General features: G+C 47.6%; 1 protein-coding gene across 21 annotated transcripts in view; it reads right to left on the bottom strand.

Moving 5' to 3' along the window:
• Positions 1-18,501, bottom strand: part of LOC147027013 (uncharacterized) — a 227,166-nt gene that overhangs the window by 90,503 nt on the left and 118,162 nt on the right. For 20 of the 21 annotated variants that reach the window (XR_015058612.1, XR_015058616.1, XR_015058618.1 and 17 more), the window contains one exon: positions 654-752. The exons of the other annotated variant lie outside the window; for it this stretch is intronic. The gene's annotated coding sequence lies outside the window, so the exon portion shown is untranslated. The remainder of the gene's footprint in view (positions 1-653; positions 753-18,501) is intronic. 21 annotated transcript variants of the gene reach the window in all.

The following is an 18,501-nucleotide window of genomic DNA, read 5'->3' as shown; positions in this document are numbered from 1 at the left end:
TATTCGGGGTTTTAAGTTACCTTAATTGTGTTTAGGGAAGTCAATGGTCTTAAGGGTCTTTGGGTATTTGGCGTCTTAAGGGGTATTATCTCCCAAACATGTAGAAAGTCTTCTCTCAGCATGTATTCTAATCTCAAAGGCATGTAAAAAGAAAGGTCTTGTGGTTCTTTGGAGTCTTTAAAGTTTAAAGGCTGAGGTTGTGGATGAAAATACACTAAGGACAACTTCTGGGTCGGACTTGGTCTGTGTGCCAAATTTGGTGGTTGTTAGTCCAGCAGCCCTTGCAAAAAACGCGAACAGACAGACAGAAAGACAGACGTCTGATGAATCTTATTTATTAGATACGACCGTTAATTTCCTGTCAAGTCCTGGTGCTCGTGGTCAAGGCAGGGCAGAAGTTTGATGCCATCCAACCTCAGTCCTTATAAAGGGAAGATCAGGAGAACAACAACTCCACAAACTACACCTTTGTTCCACCATGTTGCTCTTCAGAACTGTCCATGATCACAAACGCTCAAAAGATAATACCCAAGTTTAAACATCTAAAATACATTTCTTTGTGAACATTCGTTTTTGTAATAATAGCATCAGTCCTTTTCCTTCTGAAATTAAATAAAATTTCCTCATTATAGTAATAAAGCATGCACACTCACCAGTTCACCACACCTTCACTCAACTGTCAAGGAACATGGCCACCTGAGGCACCATCTGGTGCACCACCAATACAGTATCGGGCTATTTGGGAAGGAATGCTGGAGAAAAAATCAACCAATGGAATATTCAGTACATAAATAAACAAGTGATTACATAACTACACAAAACAGTTCCCAAACTTCAACGATGAACCTGACGTTTCAACAAATAACCTTATACTGACAGAGACAGCGTTATTGCTGGACTAACAGTCTTATGTTCACCAGAAGCCCCTTCACCAACATCTTGTTGGTTGGAACATCATTTTCTTTTTTTTGTAAAACTTGTGTGAATAGTATTTTCTCCGAGATACATGGAAAAAATTTAATTTGTACCAGCACAAAAGTTCTTTACAATGAAACAAACCGTGGGATGATGTTTTTTTTTTTTTACATCTATATACTATTGTGAACCAAAAACTCAGCTTATTATCTCTTCCAGAGGACAACATTCTCTCACACTCCACAATGCATTTGAAGGACAGTTTTCATATCGGATTTTCTGCTTGCCCATCGCAGACTGTCACAGGTTATGGAGATAAACATACAATATAGTGCTGCGTTGCCCTGCGGCTTCAATGATACCTAAGAGAAAAGAAGAGAACTTTGTGGCTGTGCTTCCAAAAAAAAAACAAATATACAAAGCATTACGATTGCATGAAATTGTGATTCGATTGTATGTTTTTGAATTTGCTGCGAAAATGCTCGTTTAAAGTCAAACGAGCACTTGCGCCCGGATATTTGGCCGATTCGATGTGGCCGCTGTGGGAGCAATTTGCGACATATCTGTTCGTGCAAAATCCATGCTTCGCCGACACGTCTCCCACAAGGGAAGCCGAAAGAGTGAGGGTTCCAGAGATGAAATGTGAGAAAGGTTTAGTAACAACGGGCAACACTATAATAAGCTTGCACCTATGCTGTGATGTCATGGTAAGTGAATATACACGAACGATTTTAAATGGCCACGATGAAGAATATTATTGAGTAGCCATTGTAATCTTAACAATTGCAGAGAAATGTTGAATCAACATTGAATCCCCAAAAATGTGGTCATCCTTCCTATAATTCACAGACCGGTGTTTGTTTGTTAGTGTGTTTGTTTTTATTAACCTCCGCCATCGAAGATGGACGGAGGTTACTGTTTTCACCCCTGTCTGTTTGTTTGCTTGCTTGTTTGTGAACAGTATTATGGAAAAACTCCTCGACGAAACTTAGTGGGGGGATTAGGTATGGTCCAAGGATAATGCCATTAGATTTTGGACTTGGTCCAAAGTCCAATATGGCCGCTATGGCGGCCATTTTGAAAAAATATTTGAATTTTTTGTTTTTGCATTTCTACATGTTTTAAGTGATTTCCAACCCCCCTCCCCCCCCCCCAAAAAAAAAATTGTTAGAAAAAAAAATTTGCAACTTTTTTTTCAACAAAATTTCGATTTTTTTTTTTTTTGCATTTCTACATGTTATAAGTGATTTCCAACAAAAAAAACATGCCAAAATTATAATTGCAGCTGATTTTGGAACTTCAGGTGGATATACCCACGTAAAATCAATTTCTGTCTCAAGGAATCTAGTTATGACGAATGAACTGAGTATGTAAAAGTTAAAAGTAAAAGGGAAAGTTGCAAACTATAACTCTGTGAGCACTGTTGACGTCAAATTGAATGAATAGGATATCAGGTTCACTTGAGTGACCTAGCAGTATTGGCGGCAGAGGTTTTGTACTCTACCAAGTGCTTCCCCTCTAGTTTGTTTGTGTGTTTGTTACTTGCAAAATCGAAGATTTTTCAAGTATATTGGTGTCGATTTTGTTATTCTGTCTGTCTGTCTGTGTCTACCTGTTTGTCTGTGTGTTTGTCGCCTACAGGTCACAATTTTAAACCAATCTTCACGAAACTTGACCACATGGTAGAGTTTTTCATAAGAAAGAAGCCCATTGTTTTTGAGGTCAAAAGGTCAACAACTTCGGTGATATTTCTAAAATCCTCAAATTTCATCCAATTGACTTGAAATTTGAAGAGTATTTATATTTCAGGTCACTGAATTCAAATAGCAAATTATTTTTGAGGTCAACATCAGCCAAAGGTCAACAACTTAGGTGAGTTTTATAAAATCCTCATTTTTCATCTTATTAACATCAAATTTGAAGAGGATTTTTTTTCAGGTCACTGAATTCAACGAGCCAATTATTTTTGAGGTCAACAGAGACCAAAAGGTCAACATAGTCCCAAGGTCAACAACTATGAAGGTATTTCTAAAATCCTCAATTTTCATCTCATTGACTTGAAATTTGAAGATCATTTGCATGTCAGGTCACTGAATTCAACCACCAATTATTTTTGAGTTCAACATGGACCAAAAGGACAACATAGGCCGACTTTCTAAAATTGTCAAATTTCATCCGATTGACTTGAAATTTGAAGAGGAGTTGCATATTTGGTCACTGAATTAAACCGGCCAATTATTTTTGTGGTCAACATAGACCTAAAGGTCAACATAGTCCCAAGGTCAGCAATTAGGTGGTATTTCTAAAATCCTCAATTTTCATCCGATTGACTTGAAATTTGAAGAGGATATATAATATATATATATATATATATATATATATATATATATATATATATATATATATATATATATATATATATATATATATATATATATATATATATATATATATATATATATATATTTCAAGTCACTGAATTCAACTCGCCAATTATTTTGGAGGTCCACATAGGCCAAATTTCTAAAATCGTCAGTTTTCATCCAATTCACTTGAAATTTGAAGAGGAGTTGCATATTTGGTCATTGAATTCAACCAGCAATTATATTTGAGGTCAAATTTGTTTTATGGATTTTGCAAGTATCGTGCTCTGCACGATTTCTTCTTGTTTATGTTTGTTTGTTTGTTTGTGGCTTTTTGTGTGTGTGTTTGTTTCTTTGTGTTCTTGTTTATTTGTCGTTTTTTGTTCGTCTGTTTGTTTGTTTGTGTTTTTTGTCTGTTTTTTTTGTTTGTGGTTTTTTGTGTGCCTGTTTCCTTGTTAGTTTTTTTGTGTTTGTTTGTTTGTGGTATTTTTGTGTTTGTTAGTGTGTTCGTTCGTCTGTTTGTTTGTTTGTGTTTTTTTGTTTGTTTGTGCTCGTTTGTTCGTGTGTTTGTTAGAGTGTTTGCTTATGTGTTTTTTGTTTCTTTGTGAGTGTTTTTGTGTGTTTGTTTGTTTCTTTGTTCGTGTTTTTTGTTTGTTTCTTTGTCAGTGTTTTGTGTGTGTTTGTTGGTGTGTTTGTTTGTGTATTTGTTCGTTTCTGTGTTTGTTCGTGTACTTGTTTGTTTGTCTGTTAGTGTTTTTTGTGTGTTCATTTGTGTGTTTGGTCGTGTGTTTGTTTGTGTATTTGTTTGTTTGTTTGGTTCTTTGTTAGTGTTTTTTGTGTTTGTTTGTGTGTTTGTCATGCTACTGCACCTACAGTTCTGGGCCAATTTCATCCAGACTTGCTACTTAAGACCAGCATGACCCCAGTTAATGTATAGGGGTGTTTTTATCTTTGCAGGTGGTCTTGAAGGGGAAGGGGGGGACGCAAATTCTCTAAATGAATGTGTATCGTGTAGCACCGCCTCCAGGTGGGGGAGGGTATTACAAGTCTAAACCATTTATAGAACAGTATTCCTGTCCCCACGTTTCCAGTGCAGTGAGGTGTTTTGAATTATAAGCAGTCGGTAAGTTTTCCTTCATACACCTAACCTGGGTTATTTTTATTTTATTTTCGGGAGCAATTAAGGCAGCTGTTCATTGCCTATACACCATCCAAGTAAAGGTAGGTGTCAGAAGAACGTGTTTCATGCTTGGAACAAGATCACCCAGAGGGCGGGCACTCTGCTAGTGCAGTACAATGTGTGGAATGCTACTGGCACAAAAAACACGGTATGATACATATTTATTACAGTCAACACTGGGTAAAAAAAAAATACCTGAAAGTTCCTATTTTGATGATGAAGTCATGTATGATAATGATTGCACAGAACATGGGAGATGGAGGTTCTCCTGAGAGTAATCGGATTGTAAGATGGCTTTTTTATGGTTATAATCTGAGCTAATATTACAATTACCATGTCCTATCTTTTGATGGGCTGTCTAGCTGTCTGATGCTCCCATCTGAGAACAGAGTTCAATACTCCGAGATCCGACGTTAAAATCCTATAAATACTCCTGGAAAAATATTCAGCAACTATTTTTAATCTGTGAAATAAAGTCTGAAAAACAGTTCAGAAATAAAGTCTGTGGATTCAGGAATTTCCAAGTCATGTGGATGCAAACTATGGCTATTGTAGAAAGAAACTCAATCAGGAAAATTGATGGGGATCGTTTAATGTTGCAGTAATTGTCACCTGAACTGAGCGATCTTGGAAATTCCCGAGGAAATCATATCTCCCATAGAATCTGTGGATATGTCTGCACATGACCCACGTCAACACCCTCTATAAATCGGCCATCCATGTAGTTTAATTTAGTTTAGAAATGGCTAAGCATCGTTTTACACCAAACGAGTTGGCTCACGCCATCAGGGTGGTTCAGCAGAGTTCATCAGACTGCAGTTGATTAATAATATTCATGACATGTCATTTCTGGGGCATTGGCAAGGTATTGTCAGAGTGGTTAGTTCAGGTTGCTCAAAAGGGTAACTGCTCGTGAGGATCATTATCTTATTATCCTTGTCAGAATGAATAGCTTTCGAATGAATGATTGAATCTCTCAAGAATGATGGCAGGGTGCAAAGGAGCAATCAAACATCAACCCAGACAGTTTGGAACAGGCTTCATACCAGTGTTACGAGGTTCACTATACCACTGCAACACATCAGTCTAACACAGTACTTTTGACAGCAGCACAAGCACTGGGTGACACAACTCCAAAACTGGAGGGTGAACCATCAGTGCCCATGTTATTTTCAATGATTCTAGATTCTACCTCGACTTCAATGATGAACATGGCGAAGCATGGAGAAGAGTTTTTGATAATTGTGATGGGTTTGGAAGGGGCATTTTGATGGTTGGACTGCCATTCACGTTGGTCGAAAAACTGATGTTGGCATCGATTAGAGGAGTGTTATGACTGGTGTCAGATACAGAGACGATATCATTATCGTCTCTGTATCAGAGAGAGAGGGAGGTCATCCCTCTGGTCCAACAGCAATATCCCAACTTCACCTTTATGGATGGCATGTCTATCCACATTGTGTACATCCTGCAAATGCTGCACTGCAGGATTGCGAGCACTCACATGGACTGTCCTGCATGATCTCTGGAGTTAAATTGAATTTTGCATGCTTGGGGCATCCACAGGACACATCCTCATATTCACCAAGCCCAACCACAGTCTCTTGATTAACTCAAATTGGTCCTTGTCGAAGAATGGAGCAATATTACACAGCAAGTGATTATTTAGTGAGCAAGTGATCTGGTGCAAAAACAGATCCCTGCAACTACAGACCAATCAGCCTTCTCCCAATCATCAGCAAGGTTATGGAATCCATCATCGCTTCAGACATGAAATCCTTCCTCTTCTCCAATGGCTTGATTTCCGATCATCAATTTGGTTTCAGACCAGGTCACTCTACCCTGGATATGCTGCTTCTGCTCTCCCAACAATGGATGGAGGTCCTCAATGCCAGACAGGAAATCCGAGCCATATCCCTGGACATATCACGTGTTTTTGACACAGTCTGGCACCCTGCCCTGCTCAACAAACTCTCTTCCTATGGTATCCAAGGCCATCTCCACTCATGGCTTGCAGACTTCCTCTCCTGTCGCAGTCAACGGGTGGCCCTAAATGAAGTTCTTCCATCCCCCTTCCTGTCCAGGCTGGAGTTCTTCAAGGTAGCATTCAGGGCCCTGTTCTTTTTCTGGTTTTCATCAACGATCTCTCCGACTCTCTGGAAAATCATCTATATCTCTTTGCTGATGACTCCATCCTCTGCCGCACCATCGGTTATCCCTCAGACCGACAAGCAGCAGCTTCTTCGCTCACTGCAGATCTGGATAAAATCACAAACTGGTCCAACACGTGGAACATGTCTTTCAATCCGGACAAATCTCACACTCACGATGTCTCTCCGAAAGGACCATTTGGAAAAACCCCCCATTCAATTTCTCAACAATCCTCTGGAAGAAGTCCTTTCTTTCAAGCTCCTGGGTCTCACTATCTGCCATGACCTTTCCGAGGAAAGCCACATTTCAAACCTCGCCTCCAAAGCCAGTCACCGACTGGAAATCTTCCGTCGTGCAAATCCTTCCTTGGCCCACCTGAGCTACTAACCACTTACAAAGCTTTTGTCTGCAGCCTGATGGAGTACTGCTCTTCCCTCTGGGCTGCTGCTCCTGTCTCTCACCTTTCTCGGCTTCACGCTGTGGAAACCAAGGCTTTTCGGATCATTGGCATCTCCCGCAATGAGGCTGAGTCTTTGGGCCTCTCACTCAATCACCGCAGGTTGCTCAGTGGTCTTTCTGTCTTCTCCCGTCTCCTCTCCCCCCCCCCCCCCGCTGTGTCCGTGACTTGTCCTCACCATATTTCTGCATGGCGCTCAATGTCCGCCAACAATCCCCTTCTGGTAAAACTACCAAAATCACGAATCACTGCTCACCTTCACTCTTTTATTCCTCTTTTTTCCCGCCTTTGGAATAAACTCCCTCACTCTATTCAATCCCATTATTCCCTCCAGGCCTTCAAAACAGCTGTTCACCACCACCTCTTATCACCCCCCATCCAAATCCTCGATCTTTTCTACCCCCGATAATCCACCCAAGCCGACCTCCTTCAAATTCCCTGCTTTCCTTCCTGAAAGTCCTGTAGTGTCCATTTTCTTCTAATCCCCATGTTCCCTGTCCCATCCCTCTCCCTTCCACGTATCTCCTAATGTCTCTGTTCCCCACTGTTTTGTCCTTCCCACTCCCTCCCCTCTTGTCTCATGCCCCCCCCCCCCTTGCTGTGTGTTGTGTGTTAGCTCTCACACGAGCCTCGATAAGTTTTTTTTTTTTAAAACCCATTTTTTCTATTAAGACAGAAATCTAAGCTCATGGAAGCTGATAAAGGACAGAGCGAAACAAGTTCAGAGACTGACAAAGAACCAAAAGGATCATTGATGTCAAGATGTGTCCGACCTTGTATTTGGGGTCAATGATTTGTCCATTTTATCCTAATGTCCCTGTAATTTATGTATAAAGTGCACTTTTTCTTCTTCTTTAACAGTGACTATTATGCCACCTTTTTTGTGGAGTTGGCCAAGGGAAGCTTGGCCCAAGTCTATATGAGACTGGCTGGCCAGGCTTGATGTTTGATTCTGCATAAAGAGCACTGATGTCTTCTAAATGTCATTGTCCTGTATTTAATATACGAGTACGGGCCCGTAGGTGCGTAAACGATGACTGGATTGGGGAATTATTTCAATTAGATCGGACCAACCGTATCATAAATGGCCATAACTTGGGAAACACCTGGGGAACATACTCAGGACCCCAGCGTCAATTGTGACATCATATCAAATGAAGAAGAATTGTGACGCCCCTCTCTCTCGCCCGCCTCGCTCCCCCTCCTCTCGCCCCTCTCTCTTGCCCCCACTCTCGCAGTGTGACGCCCCCTCTCTCTCATCCCCCTCTCCCTCCCCTCTCTCTTGCCCCCTCTCTCCCACCTCTCTCCCCCTCCTCTCTCACCCCTCTCTCCCCCCTCCTCTCTCGCCCCCACTCTCATCCCCCCTCTCCCGTCCCCCCTCTCCCGTCCCCCTCTCTCGCCCCCCACTCTCACCCCCTCTCTCGCTCCTCTCTTGCCCCCCTCTATCCCCCCTAGTCTCGCCCTTCCTCTCTCCCCCCATCCTCTCTTGCCCCCACTCTCATCCCCCCTCTCCCGTCCCCTCTCTCGCAGATATTGGTCGACAGATAAATGGCCGTAACTTGGGAACTGCTCGTCCGATTAATATCAAACCTCGAAAAGGCACATCCGTGGGTCCCCAGCAATATTCCTGGCAAGTTTCAATCAGATCGGATCGTCAATCGTGCAAATAAAATAATAAATAATAAATAAATAAACATTAATTGTAACGTCATTCGTGATGTCATAGCACCGTGTCTTGTCATTGGTCGACAGATAAATGGCCATAACTTGGGAACCGCTTGTCTGATTGATATCAAACCTTGAAAAGGCACATCTGCGGGTCCCCGGCAATATTTCTGGCAAGTTTCAATCCGATTGGACCGGTGATCGTCCGGTTATTAATAATTTGGGAAAAAATTGGCATGATAAGGTGAGAAGGTGGAACGACACCTTCAGCTGCCATATATGCACCTTTTCAACACTGAAAAAGCAGTAAAATGGCCGTAACTTGGGAACCGCTCGTCTGATTGATATCAAACCTCGAAAAGGCACATCTGCGGGGCCCTGGCAATATTCATGGCAAGTTTCAATCAGATCGGACCGGCGGTCGTCGAGAAACGGCGGTCGCAGACAGACAGACAAGCGCGCGCACGCACGCACGCACGCACGCACACACACACACACACACACACACACACACACACACACACACACACACACACACACACACACACACACACACACACACACACACACACACACTGCTGGAATTATAGATAGATGTACAAGTTCCATCAGAGCCAATATAATCAGGACATGCATTCTCTTGCAGGATTCATCAATGACTTCTTTGAAAGTTACCTCTTTCAGTAAAGTTTGAATTCCAGTTTGGGGATTTTCCATGTCAATGGTGAAATCTACAGCTGCTCGTTTCCACCTCACTAAAGCTGAGTTTACTGAACCGGATTCATCCCGTTTTGTTTGTGTCATTCCTCAACTTGATACAGGTTCGTCCCATTGTAATATTTCGTGTTGATTAGTTTGTTGTTTTGGGCTATCCGTTTGGTATTGTCAAGACCTTTACGGTCTTTTTCAAGGCCCTCTTCAGATAGAAAGTTTTCTTTCGCAAATCAGTCCTGGGTGTATTCCTGGATACTCCACTTCTATTTCCTCAACATTATCCAATTTCCTCTCCTCATTTCAAAAAATCGGAACAAACAAACAAGCAAAAAACTTTATTTACTCCATAACAATTTTAAATTTCCATTGAATTTCCTTCTGCTACTGGTTTGACATTCCCCCCAACCTCTTCTCTCCAAACGGAATCTACATTAAATTAAAAAATATATATAAACGCTTCTTCTTTTCAAAAAAAAAATCATTTTAAAAATGCATTTCAACCTTTGTTTTTCCTTCACAAATGCTTCACATGTTCTGCTTCTCCACTACAGCAACTCAACCTCTTCAAAAGGGTTATTTATCCGAGGGTTTTGTGTGGTTTTTGTTTATGCCTTGTCCACAAACCTCCTCCCACCCCCACTCATACAATGGAGTGCAGCGTTTCTCCATGCATTTAAAAAGCGTTCTAATCCCCCATCATATGATCTTTATCTCCATCTGTCAAAATTGGGAAGAGGGAATCAGGAAAAACAACCACCTCCACCCCACACCCTCAAAGCTTCACCCCCCCTTTCTATCTCCGTCCTCACACCAACCTTTCAATGCTTCCCCATTACCCACCCCCTAAATGCTTCCCCTACACACTCAAACAACCCCCCCTTTCCCCTGCAAAGTCTCCCCCCCCCATCCTGTACCATTCAAATGCCTCCTCCTCCTTCCCTCATATCTCAAAATTAGCAGGTCTCCAAACATCTGAGGTCTCCACTCTGACCTGACACCTCTCAATACTGGCCGCTGCTGATAAACAAGACATCATCTGTTCAACATAATTTTCCTCCCAAAAGAGGTCCCTGTGCTGTATCACTTGATTGGGTTTTCGTATATCATGACTCGCCCGCTAGGGGTGGCAGTGATGTACATTCGGACGCGCAATAAAGCAGAGTTACTGTTACGCTCTCGCCCTCCATGTTCCGCTGCACCTCGGACACCACAGTTGGCTGACGAGGATGGTTGATCGACGAGTCATGGCGCATGGACAGGTGCCCGTTTTCGTCGGAGACGACTTCGAATTGCTTTCGGAACAATTGGGGTGCTATTTCCACGCGAATGATGTGGTCGACGAGAGCAAACAGAAGTCGATCTTGCTCGCCTCGCTGTCGGCGGAGCATTATCGACTGCTGAGTGATTTGGTGGCGCCAGACAAGCCCAGTGGGGACGCGCTGTCGTTTCGGGACATTGTGCAGAGGAGGAAAGCACACATGGCGCCGGAGAAGTCATTACAGCTGGCTCGATACCAGTTCGATCACCTCGCGAAAGGTATAGGGGAGCGCGTCATCGATTACATGGTGCGGATTAAGCATTCTTCCATGGCCTGCAAGTTCACGGCAGAGGAGTGTCCAGCTCAGCTCAGAGATCGTTTTATTTCTGGTTTGCAAGATGCGAAAATGGTTTCGGCAGTTCTACGGCTGAAAGGTGAAGACATTACATTTACCTCGGCGGTCGACACTGCTGCAGCTGTCGAGCAGACTATCGGAGATGTTCGGGCCATCACCGGCCGCAGAATGCCAGATGGCCCAGGGGCCCACGCGGTGTCGCGAGCGCCCTGGGACGCACGCACGTCCTTCGGGGCGGGTCGGGGCCTGACGTCGCCGTGCGGCCGCACAAGCGGTGAGGTGACCCCGCGGACGTATTTGGGATGCGGAGGTCGACACCTGCGCCGTGTGTGCCCGTTTAAAAACACCGTGTGTTTACGTTGTCACAAGGTGGGTCATCTGAAGCGTGTGTGCCGAGGGGCGTTGGCCACCGTTAAGGTCAGGGACGGCGATGTGCGAGGCGACCTCGGCGACCCGGAGCGAAACCGGCAGCCGTTGATGGCCCTGTTTTCAATTGCCCCTGCGGCGGCGTGCCCGATGACGGTGGAAGTCGAAGTGAACAACACGCCGATCACGTTTCAGGTTGATATGGGAGCGGCGGTGTCGATCATCGGCGAACAGACCGCACGTAGACTCAACGACCTAAAGCTTATCAGGTCCGACCTCACACTGTTCACGTACACCCGCGAGAAGATAACGCCAGTCGGGATGGCAGACGTGTCTGTGCGGTAGCAAGGCCAGGTCGCCGCGCTTCCGTTGTACGTCGTGCGGGGGAGGGGTCCGTCTCTCCTCGGCTGAGACTGGCTGACCCGCATCAGGCGAGACTGGGCCACTGTTCACCTTGTGCAACCCGTGCCGAGCCAATGGGAGGATCAGTTGGAGAAGATTCTACAGACATCAAGGTTTGTTTTGCGACGACCTTGGGAAACTCGAGGGCATGGAGGCAAAGCTCTTCCTGAAGGAGGGGGTGGTTCCTTGTTTTTGTAAGCCACGACCGGTGCCGTATGCACTGCGGGACAAGGTAAAGGGTGAACTGGATAGGCTGGAGGCCTGTGGAGTGATCGAATCGGTGTTGTACTCAGATTGGGCCACCCCGGTCGTCACGTTGCTGAAACGGAATGGAGACGTCCGATTGTGCGGGGACTTCAAGTCCACGGTTAACCCGGGGCTCAGGTCAGGTCAGGTATGGGAGCATGTGCCAGAACAGCGCGTCGCTGCGTCCACTTTCCGCCGGTACTCCAGGGGCCTCCGTCTGGCCATCCCCCAGGCAGATGCCAGGCCCATCCCCATCTCCTTGAGATGATGGTCAACCTGCTGCAACCATGAAGCACGTGGTCGGCCCACTGGCCTCCTCCACTCATGAGACTCCCTCGCTGAGAGAATCTGGTAAGCAGGATCAGCGTCAGGAAAACGAGCCACATGTCCATACAGCCGCAACTGACGCTCACGGACTATGCAGGTAACAAATCTCATCCGAGTCTCTCTCAGCAACCGCTCGTTGGATACAAAATCCGACCAGCGATAGCCAAGGATTCTCCGAAGAGACCTGGTACCAAAGGAATTAAGTCTCCATCTCAGATACTTGGTCAGAGTCCAAGTCTCGCACCCATAGAGCAAGACTGGAAGTACCAAGGACCTGAAGACTCGGACTTTCGTCCTCCCGCACAGGTACCGGCAGAGCCACACCCCATGATCCAGTGAATCCATGACTCCCCAGGCCCGACCCAGACGTCTATTGACCTCTGACTCGCAGCCAGCAGAGACATGAATATCACTGCCAAGGTAAGTGAATCTCTCCACGACCTCAACATCCTCACCACAAACAGACACAGACAGGACAGCAGCATCCAAGATGTCACCGAAAGCCTGGATCTTAGTTTTGACCCAAGAAAGCCGTAATCCCAGCGGCTCCGACTCCTCATTCAGCACCTCGAGGGCCCCCAAAAGGATATCTAAAGTCTCCGCAAAGATGACTGCATCGTCTGCAAAATCAAGGTCCGAGATCTTGACATTCCCAAACGATGCACCGCAACTTGATCTCTCCGACATCCTCCCTAAAATCCAGTCCATACAAGTGCTGAAAAGTGTGGGGGCAAGTACACATCCCTGACGAACTCCAGTAACAACTGGAAATAAGTCAGAGGTGGTACCACCACACTTCACAGCACTCTCAGTACCAGAGTAGAGTTCAGACATCAGATCGATCAGTTTTGGTGGCACCCCACGAAGACCAAGAATCCTCCAGAGGACATCCCGATTCACTGAATCGAATGCTCAACAGAGATCAACATAGGCTGCAAGCAGCCCCTGCCGAAACTCTCGTCTGCGTTCGGTGAGGACACGAAGTGCAAGGATACGGTCAATCGATGACCTCTTTGGTGTAAAGCCTGACCGCTCTGGACGCTGGTGCTCAAGCAGATGGTGACGAACCCTATCAAGAATTATCCGAGCAAAGACCTTGCCCGGCACTGAGAGCAGCGTCACCCCTTGGTAGTTGTTGCAGTCTTGGCGATCACCCTTCCCTTTCCAGAGAGGGACAACAAGGCTCCTCTTCCAGTCAGTTGGGATGATGCCTGTGTTCCAGGCAGAGCACAAAACTGCATGCAACGACACGAGTGCAGCATTTCCACCAGCCTTGAGAAGTTTGGCATGGATGCCACAGATCCCTGGAGCTTTGCCCCGTTTCAACTGGTTCACCGCAGCCCGTGTTTCCACAAGCGAAGGTGGACCACAGTTGATTCGTGGGTCAGCAACAGGGATTGTAACACCCTTGATGTCCAACTCGACAGCTGGGGGATCAGCCTGGTACAACCGCTCAAAGTAACCGGCCCAGCGGGCCTTCACTTCAGACTTCTCTGTCAAGAGCCGACCACTCTCTGCTCGAACTGCAGTGCTCCGAGGGATGGGCTTGGATGAACGTAATGCGCGAATTCCCCTGTAAGCGGGACGAGAATCACCTGTCCACAGGTGATGCTCTACCCCCTCACAGATTCCTCGCACATAGGCCTCCTTGTCCACCCTCAGTGCCCGTACAGTTTTACGCCTCAGCTCCCTGAACAGCTCAGCTCTGCCATTCAGCCTGGCCCTGCGACTCTGGTCAATGGTATCCAGTGTCCCTCGAGAGACAAAATTCTTCTTTGCCCTGCGGTGAGTTCCAAGACATCCACCGGCAACATCAAGGACGGTGGTCTTGAAGGTGCTCCACAACTCTTCAGGACCCCCCAAAGCACCCAGACCCCCCAAGTGTCCACTCAGCCTGTTCGCAAACTCCTCAGCTACTCTCTCATCCCTGAGCTTGGCAACATCCAACCTTGGCTGGGATGGTACCATTCTCCAGGATTTAAGGTGCAGCTTTAGAGTTGCTACAACAAGCCTGTGGTCAGTATTGAGGAACTGAGCACTCCGGGAGACCCTGCAGTTCTGGATCATCCTCCAACGACCGTCAATGAGGACATGGTCAATCTCCTTTGCCACACCGCCAGCGTTGGAATACCAAGTCCAGCGATGAGCTTGTGGGCGCTGAAACCATGAACCAGCCACCCTAAGTCCATGACTTCTTGCAAAGTCAAGGAACTTAGTGCCATTCTGGTTCATAGTTCCTGACCCATGGGGACCAACACACACCTCATAATCATCCCTATCAGTTCCAGTCGATGCATTGAAATCCCCCAAGACTAGAAGTGTATCTCGTCTGGGGCACTGATCAACCACAGACTCTAGCGTGGCGTAGAATGCATCCTTCACGGTGAGATCACTCGCCTCAGTCGGAGCATAAACAGAGACCAGGGAAATGACACCTAAGGAGTGACGAATCCTTAATCTCATAATACGCTCGTTGACCGGTGTTACCTCAATTATCATTGGGGTCAGCTTATTGGACACAGCTACAGCAACTCCTTGGGTATGGTAACCATCAGAGCGACCAGACCAATAGTAGGTGTAACCACCCACCATTATCTCGCCGCAATCCGGTCTCCGAATCTCAGAGAGAGCTGCAATCCCGATGTCGAAACGCTTGAGCTCAGATGATAACAGAGACAGGTGATCATCCTCTCTTAGGGATAGGACATTCCAGGCACCCACCCGAAGGGACCGCCTCAGGTTAACCCAAGGAGACCGCAGTCTGGTGGACGACACCTCAGCACCACTCCGACACACTCTCCCGCAATCTGACCCAGGGATGTTACCCCGTGGTTTCCCTCCGATCAAAGATTGGGGGTCCCGAAGGCTTTGCCCCAATCTCGTCATCCGGTGAGCTGCCCTGCGAAGGGAAGCTGCACAGGAGGTACTCCCACGGAGTGGGTTTTCAGATTTTTTTGCGTTTTTACGTTTTGCGGAATGAAGGGTTTTACGGTGGCTGGAGTGCAAATCCTGCCACCAACCTCCTAATAAGAAGTGACCCAACTGCAGGAGGACGTCCGCAGACACAGTTGGGCACTAGATATGGATGGCCGTTGGCTCACAAGGAGCTCTTCCGCCCTTTGACAGGTTTTGTTTTTAATCCTGCTGGGTGTCCATATCCAAACACCCCCCTCACCACAAAACTTGGTGGGGGAGACGGTTTAGTCGCCGACAACCCGACCATGGAACAGGTCAGTACAGGTTTACATGGTACCTGTAGCAGGTCACAGATCGAACCTGACCTGACTCAGCACGGACCACGCTCCGCTCGCTCCGCGTGCACGAAGGAACGACGCGAAGCACGACGGGGCTCAGCGTGGAGCAATATCCACTGCCGTCAATCGATGAAATATATGCACGATTGGCGGGGAGTCAATACTTCACGAAGCTCGATCTGCGTGATGGATATTTTCACCTGCCGATGGATCCCAGGAGTAGCGACCTTTTGGCAAACAACACGTGTCAAGGGCTCTATCGATATACCCGACTCTGTTTTGGGATTGCTTCGGCCCCAGCTTTGTGGCAGAAAGCCATGGATCAGGTTTGCATTGGCCTGCCCGCTCAAACCTACCTGGACGATGTGCTCATTGTGGGGAAAACGGCGGACGAGCATCTTGCGAACATTGCCCAAGTGCTGACGAAGCCAGAAGCGTGCAGCCTGCGCTTGAACAGAGACAAGTGCGCGTTCTTCAAGCAGCGTTTGGAATACCTCGGGCACGTCATCACACCGGAAGGGCTGTTGAAAGGCCCTCGGAAGGTGGAGGCGATTCAGCACATGCCACCGCCTCGCGACAAGACGCAGCTGCGCTCATTCATTGGTATGGCCCAGTATTACCAGAGGTTCATGCGCGGGCTCAGCTCACAGCTTGCACCGTTAATGCGATTGCTCAGGAAGGACAAGCGCTGGGCCAGGGGGCCTGCACACCAGGCGGCGTTCGACCGCGTCAAGCGGCTGCTCACAGAGGATACGGTCCTCGTGCACTACGAGCCTGCGCGTCCGCTATTATTGGCATGCGACAGCTCTGCATATGGCATCGGGGCAGTGCTCTCCCACAGGATGGACGATGGTTCCGAGCGGCCTATTTGTTTTGCATCCCGGACCCTGTCCGCAGCAGAGCGGGAATATGCCCAGATCGAGCACGAGGCTCTCAGCCTCGTCTGGGGTGTGCGGAGGTTTCATCAATACCTGCTGGGGCGGCATTTCACTTTGCAGACAGATCACAAACCAGTTCAATTCATCCTGAGATCCGAACGCGGGGTACCGGTGGTAGCGGCTGCGTGGATACAGCAGTGGTGTCTGTTTCTTGCTGCGTACAATTACGATATTCAGTTCCGGAGCACCGAAAAGCATGCTAATTGCAACAGGCTCTCGCGCTTGCCTTGCGCGGAGGGTCCAGCTGCGTCTGAGTCGGCCGACCGGGTTGATGTGTTCGCGCTGGGCCAGGTCCAAAGCGGGCCGATCACGGCCAAACAGGTCGCGGTGGAATCGGCTCATGATCCAGTGCTCGCCCGTGTCGTCCAGGCGATTTCTACGGGGAATTGGAGCGATCTACCTTCACCGCCGGCATATCAGCCTTTTGCGTCGCGCGCATTGGAGCTGTCGTTGGTCCAACGGTGCGTTATGTGGTGAATGAGGGTGGTGAATCCACCGAAGTTCAGGCAGCGGTGTTTGAAAGAACTGCATGTCAGTCACCTTGGCGTCGTGAAGACAAAGAGTCTTGCTCGTAGCCTGTTGTGGTGGCCGCGGTTGGACAAAGACATTGAGCAGTTGGTTAAGTGTTGCACCACGTGTCAAACAGATGCTGATAACCCGTGTCGAGCTTCGGGACTATGGCCTACCCCAGACAGGGACTGGCAGAGGGTCCATGTGGATTTTGCGGGGCCGGTTCATGGCAAAATGTTTTTGATTGTGATCAATGCATTCTCTAAATGGCCGGAGGTTGTAGTGATGCAGCATACATCAGCAAATATTACAGAAGAAAAACTGCGGACGATCTTTGCTAATAAAGGATTACCCGAGGTTCTGGTCTCTGAGAACGGTCCGCAGTTCATCGCAGGTGTATTTGATGAGTTTATGCATCAAAATGGTATTCGACATCTAAGGTCCGCACCGTATCATCCTGCAACGAATGGGCAGGCGGAGTCATTTGTTAAAATGTTGAAACGGGCTTTGCGCAGGGGGGGTGTTGCACCTGTGCAGACAGTGGTCGATGTCTTTTTGCTCCAATACAGGAACGCTATTCATCCTATCACCGGCGATTCTCCTGCCATTCGTCTCTATGGACGGGCATTGCGGTCCAGGCTGGATTTGCTGCGACCTGGAGGGTCGGTGAGTGGGGTGGTGTCGCGCCCGACGCTGCTGCGCGGTTTTGATGTGGGACAGCGGGTAATGGTGCGCGATTATTTCCACGGTTCCAAATGGGTGCCGGCTGTGATCTCTGTGGTACTGGGGCCGGCGAATTGCATGGTGCGGACTGATGGTGGGGAGGTGTGGAAGCGGAACGTGGACCAAATGCATGATCGCTGTTCAGCGTCTCCCCCCCCGCCCCCCGTGCCGAGCGATGTGGGACCCCCACCTGTAATGTCGCCGTGGCCAGATGTTGTATCGCCAGGGCCGGATGTGAACGCCCGCGAGGTGTTCACCTGATTCAGTCCTGCCCGAGGACGACGAGCAAGCTTGTCGGCCGGGGGCGGTTGTTGTTGTGGGTGGGGTGAGTCCGGCGAGGGTGTCACCTCGATCAAGCCGGGAGGCGTCTGAGCCTGGGACGTCTGGCGTCACTGCCCGTCCGAGGCAGGTCAGGAGACGGCCGCGGTACTTGGAGGATTTTGATTGTTGATTGGTTTCGTTTGGTCATGTTATAATTGTCATTTCATCATTAGAATTGTCATTTTACGAGGGGAGGAGTGTGCTGTATCACGTGATTGGGTTTTCGTATATCATGACTCGCCTGCTAGGGGTGGCAGTGATGTACATTCGGACGCGCAATAAAGCGGAGTTACTGCTATGCTCTCGCCCTCCATGTTCCGCTGCACCTCGGACACCACAGTCCCCAACTCCTTTGG

Source organism: Eptatretus burgeri, chromosome 5 (assembly GCF_056783735.1).
Source record: "Eptatretus burgeri isolate ZD-2024b chromosome 5, Ebu_testis_v1, whole genome shotgun sequence".
NCBI lineage: Eukaryota > Metazoa > Chordata > Myxini > Myxiniformes > Myxinidae > Eptatretus > Eptatretus burgeri.
This window is presented reverse-complemented; position numbering and strand designations above follow the sequence as displayed.